We start from the raw sequence: 12,931 nt of genomic DNA on the forward strand, positions 1-12,931 counted from the left end.
TTTATTGTGCAACAGTATGACATAGATGTAGACATTAGGCTTGTCAAATCAAGTGTAATTAAATGAATCATACAAGAATCATGAAAAGCTAGATAAGAATTTCAACCCTGCTCTGCAACAAACTATTTGTTCATCGCCATTCTGCAGTATTTTATACCGGGAGGGTTTGCCGTTTGCTCTTTTTCCTGCTTAAACACTCACTAGAGTGCTCTGCTATGTAGGGTGAATCATAGTCACAAGGTGAAGGTGAATTATTTGTATCGACTGAGCTTCCACAAGATTGAGGGCAGATTCACACTATGGTCCCGGCCGGCTGCGCACTCGGGACCACTTGGCAGATGTTGTGGTAGTGTAGTGTGAATGCTGCGTACCGGTCCCGGGAGTGGATCACCCAACCATTCCCAGGACCTCATGGAGTTAGTCTCGGGACCGATTGAAGTGTACTCGGATACGGATCGTTGCAATGTGAAAGCATTGAATACAGTTTGTTGGGGACAGGTTAGACAGCTCGATGGTTGCTATGGTTACTATGGTCACGTGGTGTTTGGTGGTGTCAGACAGGTAGTAAAAGTCAGCTGTTCACCGGTGGCATTTTCATGAATGGAGAGAGAGGGGGTGAACGGGGAATGTCCAACTTTGTCGACCGCAAATCACTTTAACTATGCTGTGATAACTTTAATAAACATAACAAAAGCAGTGCCCTGTCCCGGAGCAATGATTCTCGCACGACAGCCATTAAAGCAGCGAGTCTGACAACAAAAACTTTTCCTCGATTTAGCCTCTCGGCGTCATACGACATACGGTATAGACGCCCTACATTGTCGACAAAGAGTGACACAAAACACAAGAATTGGAGCCACAGAAGGACCTGACAAGTCACACTTTGCACGCGGAGCAAACGAGCAAAACACGCAAAGCAATGGAATGATCACACACCAAGGACCGGAGCGCATTCACAACTGACAGGCGGTAACGTAGCACAACCCGACCCGTTTCGTTCTTCTGTTGAATCATATCGGATTGTTTGGAACAGTTTGAGCTGGATCCACCGCCGAGTGGAAACTGTCATTGTGTTGAATACACTGTGGATGTGTGTGCACTGCAGCCCGCCGGGCTAACGCTATTGTGTGTCAAGTCAACTGTCAAACAATTAACGTGCATCGCTGCTTGTGATCGCCGATCGCTGTGGCTGTTCTATGTGGCTGGTTGGCTTGCATTGGATCCTTATTGTGACCGTGTCATTTAACTGTACATTAAAAATGAGTGAAACGAAAGTTGATTCAAACGTCGGGAAACCGGATAAGGAAAAAAGGAAAATAAATCTCACGGAAAAGGCTCTTGCAAATAAAATTGAATTAATTCAAAAGGAACGCAAAAAGAAAGTAGACGAAATAAAGTCTCTGGCAACCTCCATGAAAGAGCTCATGAAAGATGACAAAAACATTTCAGTGGTTACAAGACAACTCGATGTTTTGATGCAACTGTCTCACACTTCTAATGAACTTCATGTCTCTTTAATGCCTCTTGTCCCATCCGATGAACAAAGAAAGCAAAATGAATGGTTCTCAAAGATTAAAAGACATACAGATGGTCTTATTGAGGATGTTAATGCCTGGTTAGAATCCTCACAAATCGGAGGACCTCAGCTAGAGGCTCATGAAAGCCCCCTGCAGTATGAAGCTGCTGAGGAGGAAAATGGAGGTGTGGGAAATGTGACTCAGTCACATCAAGTTGATGACGCTCAGGAGGATGTCAGACCATGTGACAGCATATCCAACGTAAGCAGCAAAACTCATGGTTCAAAATCCATAAGGTCAAGAGTGTCCTCAACTGCTTCTGAACGTGTCAGAACCGAGGCCGACTTGGCTGCTTTAAAGGCTCTGCAAAAGTTGCTTCCACAAAAGCATGCTCTTGAAGATCAAGAAGCCCACATCAGAAAACAAAAAGAACAACTACAGTTTGATTCAGACATGGCCGCATCAGTGGCTAAATTGAACGTCTTAAGAACCTCTGGGTCAGGGGTGCGAAGGGCCACTTCTAGAAAATCGGTGCTGAGTGTAGCTTCTAGGAGATCGGATGGAATGAACTCCTATTTTGAAAAGGGCCTCAACATTAATGCAAAGTCATTCATACCACACAAGGATGGAAGAGGACAACCCACTGTGGTTGGAGGAGCACGGCCAAAGGAAAAACAACCTGATGGAGTCATACCTTCCCAGGGGCCCTCAGTGCTCACACAGAGACGGAGCATGGCACCAGAGGCTACAGAGCCTCCATTGTCTTTGCATAGAGATACACAACCTCTCCCATGGGCTCTTTCTAAGAACACCAGCAGTGAACAAAACAACATGATGTCTATTATGAACAAACAAAATGAGATAACGTCAATGTTGGTGCATCAGCAATGCATCGCTTCACTGCCCAAAAGAGACATCCAGCTGTTTGATGGTGACCCTCTGCAGTATCATGGCTTCATGCAGTCATTCAATCAGACCATAGAACGGAGGACCGACAATTCCATAGATTGCCTGCACTATCTAGAGCAATACACCAGGGGGCAGCCTCAACAGCTAGTCAGAAGCTGTCAACACATGACTGATGGCACTGGATATGATACAGCAAAGGCTTTACTCCAGGAGCACTTTGGAAATGAGCATGTCATTGCATGCGCATACATGGAGAAAATATTCTCGTGGCCATCTATTAAGTCAGAGGACGGGAAAGCTTTGCAAGCATACAGCCTGTTCTTGCGAGGATGTTGCAATGCAATGAAAGACGTGCACAACTTATGTGACTTGAACACATCCGCAAACATGCTTGCTATGATCAAGAAGCTGCCCTACAAGTTGAGGGACAAGTGGCGAACAGAAGCATGTAGCATCCAAGAAAGGCATCGCAAACGAACCATGTTCACTGATATTGTGACCTTTATTGAGCGTGAAGCGAGAATCGCTACCGACCCTGTATTCGGAGACATACAGGATGAAAGTGGAAGAGCCAAACCAGCGCCTCGTCTTCAGGCTAGAGGGAGTAGCTTTGCCACCACTTTCGCAACGGTTGAAAGAGATGCTCATTGGGAGAACAGAGACGAGGGCAGACCTGAGAAAACATGCCTTTTCTGCAAAAAGGGAGGACACACACTAGCGTCCTGCACTCTATTGGAGAGGAAAGCTCACGATGAGAAAATGGAGTTTCTGAAGAAACATGGAGTCTGCTTTGGATGCCTGTGCACTGGGCACATCAGCAGACGGTGTACGGAACGTCTGATTTGCAAGAAATGTGGCTCACTACATCCTAGCTCGCTTCACATCCACTCCGATGATAATTCAGACGCAGAGAAAGGCGGGAACAACTCAGACAGAGCTCCATTTGAAATCCACACCGGTGGTCTGACTGGGGCCGGTGATCAAGATTGCAAACTTGCCATCGTACCGGTTAAAGTGAAGTCAAGTAAAGGTCAAGGGTTAGTGGAAACCTATGCCTTCCTAGACCCAGGGAGCTCAGCGTCCTTCTGTACAGTGGGTCTGATGGAGAAGCTTGGACTTTCTGGAAGAAAAACAAGAATCCTTTTACGGACAATGGGCCAAGAGAAGGTGGTTGACAGCTGCATTGCATCAGACTTGGAAGTTGCAGGCTTGGACAGTGACCGGTACTGTGCAATGCCCAAAATCTTCGCACAACAACAGATGCCCGTCAACAGAAGCAACATCCCACGACAGCAAGATCTGGAGAAATGGCCTCATCTGAGGCATGTCTATCTGCCACAGATCAACGCAGACGTGGAAATGTTGATTGGTTTGAACGTTCCCAAAGCCTTGGAACCACTGGAAGTCATCCGAAGTATGGATGGAGGGCCATACGCAGTCAAAACAATGCTTGGATGGACTGTAAATGGACCACTGGAGAGGGATAAGAGGCAGCTGGAAGAGTCTAGAGGGCTCCCAGAAATCCAACAAAGATGGCGTTGTGTCCCAAATGGAGAGTCGCATCCAGGAGCCGCAGGAGATGGAAGCAGGTGCAATACATTTCGGATCTCTTCTGGAAGAGGTGGGTTATGGAATACCTGCCACAATTACAGGAACGGCAGAAATGGACAAAAATCAAGCGGAACTTCACCTCCGGCGACATAGTGCTCATAATCGATGATTCTGCACCACGTAACTCCTGGATCATTGGGAGGATTACAGAGACAATTCCAGATCGGAATGGACTTGTTCGACAGGTCCGGATCAAGACCCGGACCAGCCTTCTATGCAGACCTGTGACAAAGATCTGCCTTCTTCAGGAGTCTATGGAGTCGTGAAGGCTTCGCTCCTTTTCCAAGGATTTGGATTTACTTTTTCCCTGACATTGGGGTACGCTTCACTCCTTTTCCAAGGACCTGGATTTACTTTTTCCCTGATATTGGAGTACTTGACTTTTTCATGACTTTGAATTCGTTTTGATTTTGCGTGGGGTTCTTTTCAAGACCGGCAATGAACTATGAACTTCTTGCGCACAAAAAATCGCAAAAAAGAAAAGGTGTGAAAATAATGTAATGTAACCATTTTTCAACATGAACTGAACCTATGTATTGATAATTATTACTGTCTTATTATGTAATAATTAGGGGCCGGAATGTTGGGGACAGGTTAGACAGCTCGATGGTTGCTATGGTTACTATGGTCACGTGGTGTTTGGTGGTGTCAGACAGGTAGTAAAAGTCAGCTGTTCACCGGTGGCATTTTCATGAATGGAGAGAGAGGGGGTGAACGGGGAATGTCCAACTTTGTCGACCGCAAATCACTTTAACTATGCTGTGATAACTTTAATAAACATAACAAAAGCAGTGCCCTGTCCCGGAGCAATGATTCTCGCACGACAGCCATTAAAGCAGCGAGTCTGACAACAAAAACTTTTCCTCGATTTAGCCTCTCGGCGTCATACGACATACGGTATAGACGCCCTACACAGTTGAATGAAGCGTACACGGGTGCGGAAGATTAATCAAGGCCAATGTGAATCATGGCCAGCGTGTAACAGGCAATCATATTTTCAAACAGTTTAAATCAAACGGACTCAGTGTGAATCTGCCCTGAGTCTCTCATTTAAAAACACCTTAAGACTTGTAGGCTACCTCCCATGCAGTGAATGTTTCCCCCTCAACTTCATTCTTGTCTGCCTCTCCTACACTGTCTGTCTCCCTCTCAGATTTCCTACTGTGTCTCCTACACAAGGGTGTAGTAGGGATTTATTTAGCTGTGTGTGTGTGTGTGTGTGGGGGGGGGGGGGGATACATCACACGGTCACACATACCCACGCAGTCGTACACCGATTAAAATACCCTCTTCAACAGGCCTATAAAATATTAAAGGGACATTTCACGTTCATTAAAGTGTTGTCATTTTATCGTCTACTCAACTCAGGCTTTGGTGAACACCCCAGACAGTTTTTAAGTTGCATCAGTATTTAGATATTTGATATTCATTTATCAGACCCGCTGCCTATACAAACCCATTGTTACTTCAAACTCTTTTTTTTAACCACGTCAGATTCATTGAAAACACCCATCCTTGGTTCTGGTGACTCATACGTGAGGGGGCTGTGTTTTTCCAATTACTTTGTTTTTGGGGCGCTAGCCTCTCCTATACACAGGTTTAATGTTTGTCTTTAGTTCAATGTTTGTTTTGTAAACGCATTGACAATTAAGGGAAAATATACTCATAATGTGTCATTTACATCATATTGTCTCTATATTGTTAATGGTGTTTAATGTTTGTTTGCACCGATTGTTTTACACAACCATTACATCATCTAATCAACATGAGTTGGACTTTAATATATTAGCGCCCCTCACTTCACACGGGTGTGGTTTTTTATAATTGTTTTGGATTTTTCTTTTCATTAATCGTCAAGGAAATTGCAATTTGAAAAATTAAAATAATAAAGTGCGCTATTTACACATTAAACATATCAATACAAAGAGGAAGAAGAATAATTCAACAAAAAATAAAATAAAATTCAATGTATTTTTATTGAGGCTCTGAAATTGCACAGCTGAACAATCGTTTTCCATAAGATTTAAGAAATAGTTATATTTAAGCAGTGTAGCTCGAATTTTACTTTCTTACTTGGTAGCACCGGTGCTCCCACTTATATTTTATATTTATATATTTTTTGAGAAGCGCTAGCCCCTCCTATATTCAGCTATTAGTGTAGATTTTCATCTTACACAAACATTAAATTGCCATTGACAATGAATGGAGAATTTACTTTAATTTCATATGTAGAAGAGCAAATCAGCTTAGTCTCTATTTTGAGTGGTGCAGCCACTCCAAGGAACAGCAATGTTTGTCCCTATGTCACTTTGTCTGTCTAGAGTACCAACAGGTGACAAAGTGGCACTGTTGAGCTTCACACTGTGCACAGGTGCATGATGGGAAGCTGAGTTTTTAGCAGCCGTTACATGATTTTGGGTGCACACAGTACAGGGACACCCTGGGGACCCCCGCTGGGGACCCCCACATGGTAACTCTGTCATTTCCCGACTGTTTTGGACGGATGGTGGCTCGCCGGAACCGGGCCGTTTTTTGTGTAAAACCAGCAGTGAGAGCACAGTGCAGTACAGACTACGGTGTAGCACACATGCACAGGTGCATGAGAGACATTACAGTTTATACAGTACAGTACAGACTACATAGTCCGACAACCAATAATCTGACAACCAATAGTCCGACACCCCAACAGCACCACTCAGTTTTTGTCCTACACAAATTCCCATTGACAATGAACTGACAATTGGCTTAGTGTCTATTTTTGTCCACACAAACATTAAATTCCCATTGACAATGAATGGAGAACTTTACGTCATAGTATCTGAGCAAATAGGCTTCTTCATGTCTTGGCAAGTTGGCATGATGATGTACGATGATAAGAACGTCCCTCACTTCACAGTTCACACAAGTGTGACGTTTTCTTTAACAATTAACGGCTAGTAAATGGTAAAATGGTAAATGGTGCATTTATATAGCGCCTTTATCCAAGGCGCTTTACATAGATTGTGCATTACATTGTGCATTACATTCACCCATTCATACACCGATTGCGGCGGAAGCCATGCAAGGTACCAACCAGCACATCGGTAGCAATTTGGGGTTCAGTGTCTTGCCTAAAGGACACTTCGACATGTAGACAGGAGGAGCTGGGATTCGAACCGGCGCCGACCCATGGATCATTGGACGACCTGCTGAGCCACAGTCGCCCCCTAGTATTAACCGGTTACCAATTTCTTAGTAGTTACCATTTGTCCATCATTATGGAGTATGGACTCAGTGGGAGTCTGGTTCCAGTGACAGGTGTACAGTATGTAGGTAGGTAAGTCTATGTTACTTGGAACTGGAAGTGGAACAAAACAAAACGATGCAGGCCGGGGTGACTCACTTATTCTACAGAAAGCAAGTGCTGTAATTTACAGTTAGGCCCCTGGGGGGCCTGATCCGGTCCACTGAGTGGCCATATCCTATTACCCATTAGGAGCTCAGACACCGAATGAGGTAAGAGGGAGGGAGAGACACAGAGAGGGAGATAAAGAGAGATGAAGAGATTACGGCAGAGAGAGAACGAGAAAGGGAGGGAGATAATATATTTGAGGGAAATAATAAATAAAGAACACATGCAATGGATTAGGAAGAGGAGCACACAACAAAACACTAACATTTCCTGCAACAGATCTGGTGGTGGGCAAAAGGTTACCCACCCCCTTTCTCCAGTGTTACGGTAAGTGCTGACTCACTGGCCACTGATCACGGTAGCAGGAGGCTTTCCCTGTGATTGCAAAAACATTGGCCTCGTGTTTTTTTCTTTCACCGTGTGCAGGGATTTAGGGATAATGTTGTTTCACACTGCAATCTAATGGCCCAATTAATCCAATAAATACAAAATCCAATGTAGAAACATCACAGTAACATTTCACCATGTTGAGTGAAAGATTCTGCTTAGATTATGTGAAAGTCATCAGCCAATCTTTAAATCTGACAAGGCATTTAAAGGACAAAGGAATCCATGATATAATCATGAGTTGATGCACACAATCTGCTCAACTCAAACAGATGACTGTTTGTAGGCCATTGCCTACAGGACAACTGAAATTAAGGATAGCTGTGGACAGGTGAGGCGAAGGCGAAGCGATCATCTTGAATATAAACATTTAACATAACTTCACACTAACCTAACATTTGTTGTGACATAAGCATGTCACAACAAATGTTAGGTTAGACAAAAAAAATAATGAATACACCCACACAGGGATTCAAACCCGGGATCTTGGGAACGCAAACCCAGCATCTCCAAAGACCGACTCACTCGGCTTTCCACACACTTTCTGGATGTTATTCGAAACTCTGCCGGCTACGCCCAAAGCGTGAATTAGCTCATGAATTATTTATGGAGACTGCCCATAGCTTTTCCTTTTCTTCCCAATTTAGTTGTTACGCAAATTCCCAAATATTGCTAACATTTCTCCGTAGACTTGTACTCACTGCTGCCCCTACTGGCTTACCTTCCAGTGAGGAGCCCCTACCGAGAGGACGTAGCGCCTCCTCCACCACCCTGACCCTACTCCTTTGGCTACCGTTCAACACCCCCTGCTGGCAGGTGCCGTCCCAGCCCATACCCCATAGCAATCTATGGTGCAGCGACAAAGATTGACCTCCCTGCACGGATTGTCGTGCTCGCATGGACCTCCATCCAAGTCAACACAGTAGAGCAGTGGTTCCCAAACCGTGGGTCGGGACCCAATTGTGGGTCACAGACTGATTTGTTATTGTGGCTGCGCAACTAAATATTCACTCTATTTTCTAATATAAATGCAAGTTTTTCATGCATTCAAAAGTAATGAAACAATTTTTAAAAATAATTTCATAAATAACAATTCAAAGAAATTCCACAAATGTAACTTTAAGTAGAAGTGAAAATACTAGCCGATCTACAAGTGCACGACACATTGCAAGCTTGTAGACTAGTTTGGGTCGCAGGGAGACATCAAATTTCTCTTTTGGGTCAAAAGCTAGCATCGAAGTCTGACGTCAATATCGGTAGAGGGCGCAAGTCCACAGGTTCATGTACTTTTTATTTGCATTGTAATCCCCATAGGGGGGGATTTTAGAACTGTGTTTGAAAAATGAACATGTCATCCTGGCCGTTTCACTCATATGGATTTGAAGAATGAACTGACTGAGAGAAATGTTAATGTTACTGCTGCTGAATTAGTTACATTTTCGCTAGAAACAGTACTGTATCAAATATGAGTGTCTGACTGTCATAAAAGATACAGAGGCACTTCCCTGACAATAACGCCAAGACAGTTTGTTTACTTTTGGACCACAATGCTTACGGTATATGAGACGATTTCAAGATGACCCCATGTTATTCTCCATAGAGAAATTACTTCTGTGAACCAGGGGATGAGCGAGTGATGTCAGGACTTCGGCACTCTATAGGAGTATTCAAACAAAGTCCTATTATCTGCATGGACAGGAACTTCACACACCATCTTCGGAGCTGACTGACTTTATACACTGAATAATTGACTTGACAATGAGCAGCACCTTAACCGCTTAGCGGAAGAAAGAGTCATCACGATATTACTGTGATAAACATGTTGGTTAAATGCAATCGTCCCTGTAAATGTTTATACAGACAATGTCTGATAAATATAATGCTGTTGTACATCACAGAAACGAAGTCCACCTGGCACCTACTGGAAGCATGACTGGAAGTCCACAAAGTCACTCTCTCTCTAGTCTCTATTGTGGTTGGGTTGGCAACCAGCTTTTAGGTGCATTACCGCCACCTTCTGGCACTTATATGAACCATGCAGTGTAGAATAGATGATTTGTTGATCACTATCATCATCATCATCATCATCCAATGCATGCAAGATTTGCCCGGGACCCAAACTAGTGAACAAGCGCACAACACGCCGCTTCACGCTGCATTGCGTAGATCGGCTATTTTCACTACTTTTAAAATATATATATTATTATTATTTATGGAATTTCTTAGATTTGTTTGTTGTATGTATACTGTAATACAATAATTTTACTTTTTTATTGAAAAAAAAATCTTTTGAAATATATTTTACTCAAATCGTGACCCATAAAAATTGGTCCGTGACCCACAAATGGGCTGTTTGGGAAATGACCCACAAAGAACAATACTGAGTGCATTTATTATTATTTATTATTATTATTATTATTATTATTATTTTCGTGTTAATTTGTCAAATACGGTAACACAACATCTTCAACATGTTGACGTCAGTCAGTGAGAAGCAAAACACTGGACAAGGGGTTGGGTCTGGGTGCAAAGCCCATCAATCATAATGACACATCATGGCTTCATAAACAACTCAGGAGCAGGGCCCAGCACCCCCAGGAGCACGGTGGAGGTATTGCAATAGCACTGTACTGTTTAGTGTGTAGTGTACTGTCCATTGTGTTTTTCACTCAGCAGCACTGATCACGTTCTAACGGGTCCGCAGAAAAACACACGCCAGACATTGTTCGTTCGTTGTACAGCAGCAAGCATGCGAGGCAAATACTTTAATTAAACGTGCATTAGATGGGAAATGAAAGTGAACATATATAGCCCACATGCATTTATTTATGTTATTATTATTGCCTACAAAGTTTGCCAACAATTCCCCAAGGTGGCGCCGCCTGCTACTACTGCAGCATAGCTGCTGCTACACAGCACAGCACACAGAACTTTTTTATGTAGGTTAAGAGGGCATTGGGGCGGGGGCAACTGTTTGACTAAAATACAAATAAATTATACATCCCTCAATTTCCACAACGCAGAGACTGGAGTCGTTGCCGTTAATAGTAGGCTAATATGCAAAACGAAACTATCCAGAGGGATAGCAGGGCCACACATTGTAACACAACAAATGCAAGCAAAAAAAACAATGATGACTGCATGTGTGTGTGTGTGTGTGTGTGTGTGTGTGTGTGTGTTTTTTTAAAAGAATACCTGCTGCTGAATCGAACGCAGTGTGATGTCATTCGAAACTTGTAGCGTGGCGTGGTCAACGTGGCATATATCCGCAGAAAGGTTCCGTCACAAAAGGAGGCTTTAAAAAAACACAAATACCGATGTTTGTGTCCAGAAAAACAAGGCAAAGTTTCAATGGGCTCAGCCTGCACAGTGTCAGTCAGTCCTGTACATATAGGTACACGCACACACGCACAGCTACACGTACACACCCCCTTCCATCTCAGGCTTGCTGTGACCGGCTGGGACTTGAACCTTCTGTGTCTACTCTGAGCTAGAGAGAGAGAGGGGCGACGCAAACCCGGACCGGATTTACGAATGAAACTGGAATCGAATGGGGCAGTGGTGGTAAAGAAAAGTACTACGTAACCTACAGTACAGTTATTTTTCCACCACTAAAAAATGGAAGGGGCTTCTTTCTCTGCGCACAAAATTAACAGACGCGAGAAAAAGAAAGCACGTGTGCGTTATAGTTTTGTACTAAACCCAGGACCGCAACGCAACTTTGCGAGATTTTAATTATTATTTTCCGTTCGGGAGAAAGAAAGTGATCCGGGCTCCGGGTTTTCCTGTCCGCCCGGTCATCGGTTTGCACAGTTGCACTGCCTCGTAGTAAACAAGGTACCACGTGGGCTGGAGGTGAGCGCTGATTGGTTCGGAGCAGCGTTTTGAGGCACACACCCCCTACGAAAATCTCACTTGTTTACAGAGTTTGTGCAAAGAATGGGAGAGCCCACGGGGAAAAAAACACACCAACTATTATTATATGTTGTCCAACATCATCCACGGCAGACACGCTGGCTTTCACTCCCTCCTCAACACTATAATATGAGGTCGGGGTGGACAAAAAGCCGAATTCAGCGGCATGCAATAAAATGGAAACCAGAAAGTGGGTCAAAGGTTTTGACTGAGAGATGTGTAAACGATGCGAGGTAGAGGAAGTACAAAAAAAACACACAAAAAAGCTCTCCCCATGTGAGTACGCGCGGCGCGTGTGCGTGCGTGCCTCTGCATCGATGTTTATGGATGGTGAGCTGCCAAGGTCTACACAAACACACCACTGCATTTAATTACATTATTGACTACAGTTTTATAACGCGTCTTGCTGTGCACTCATCACAACAAAGACGCTTCACTTTGCATGGCTGCCGTGTGTGTGTGGGCGGTGTGCGGACTTCCCCATAGTGATTGCATAATCAAGTCAAAAATCTTTCTCTCTCTGGCTACATTCACCTCTGAGTATGCACTGCATGCGTGCGGTCGTGCACGTACCTCAACACCCCCGCAGATCAAATGCCCACACGTTTGATGCGTGCCGCTTTAGTTCATCATTGGTTGATTGAAATATTTACAGTTTGCAGAATTACAGTACATTTCAAGCACAAACTCAATACAAAGATTGTTAACTGTGAGTGGACGACCCAATTAAGCATTACACTTGTTTACAACAGGGTCCACCATGTTCAATTCATCAAAACATTTAGAGACGTACAAAGAGACACTTCTATTCTATATAGTTAAAGAACAGAACAGGAATTCATCATAAAGGAAGCAAAAAGGGAAAAGAAACATATACAGTGAGGGAAAAAAGGGGGGAGCGGGGGGTGGATTCAGATTTTACGGGGGCCAGTTTCGAATTGCAGCCGTCCGTAGGTGCCCTTTGAGAGCGGTTTTGAAGGAATCAAGGGATTCACATGTCTTAATGACTGTTGGTAGGGCGTTCCACATTTTGGTGGCATAGGAGCGAAAATAATTTAGTCCCTTGTTTGTGCCGAATCTGGGTTGTACATGGTTTGTTGCACTCCCTCTGGTGTTGTGGGTGTGGACTTCGTTTACATTAAGGAAGTATTTAGACAGGTACATTGGTATCTTGGTGGTGCATCGAATCTTGTGGACCAGA

The 12,931-nt window shown here is 43.9% G+C and overlaps 1 protein-coding gene across 1 annotated transcript in view; it reads right to left on the reverse strand.

Annotated features, from left to right (window-relative positions):
- The window catches only part of znf395a (zinc finger protein 395a), a 34,776-nt gene extending 23,502 nt beyond the window's left edge, over positions 1 to 11,274 (reverse strand). Inside the window, exon 1 of the mRNA XM_080765221.1 lies at positions 11,011 to 11,274. The gene's annotated coding sequence lies outside the window, so the exon portion shown is untranslated. The remainder of the gene's footprint in view (positions 1 to 11,010) is intronic.
- Between the last annotated feature and the right edge of the window lie 1,657 nt (positions 11,275 to 12,931).

The sequence above is a fragment of the Protomyctophum bolini genome (genome assembly GCF_963924005.1).
Source record: "Protomyctophum bolini genome assembly, chromosome: 1".
In the NCBI taxonomy this organism is placed as follows: Eukaryota; Metazoa; Chordata; class Actinopteri; order Myctophiformes; family Myctophidae; genus Protomyctophum; species Protomyctophum bolini.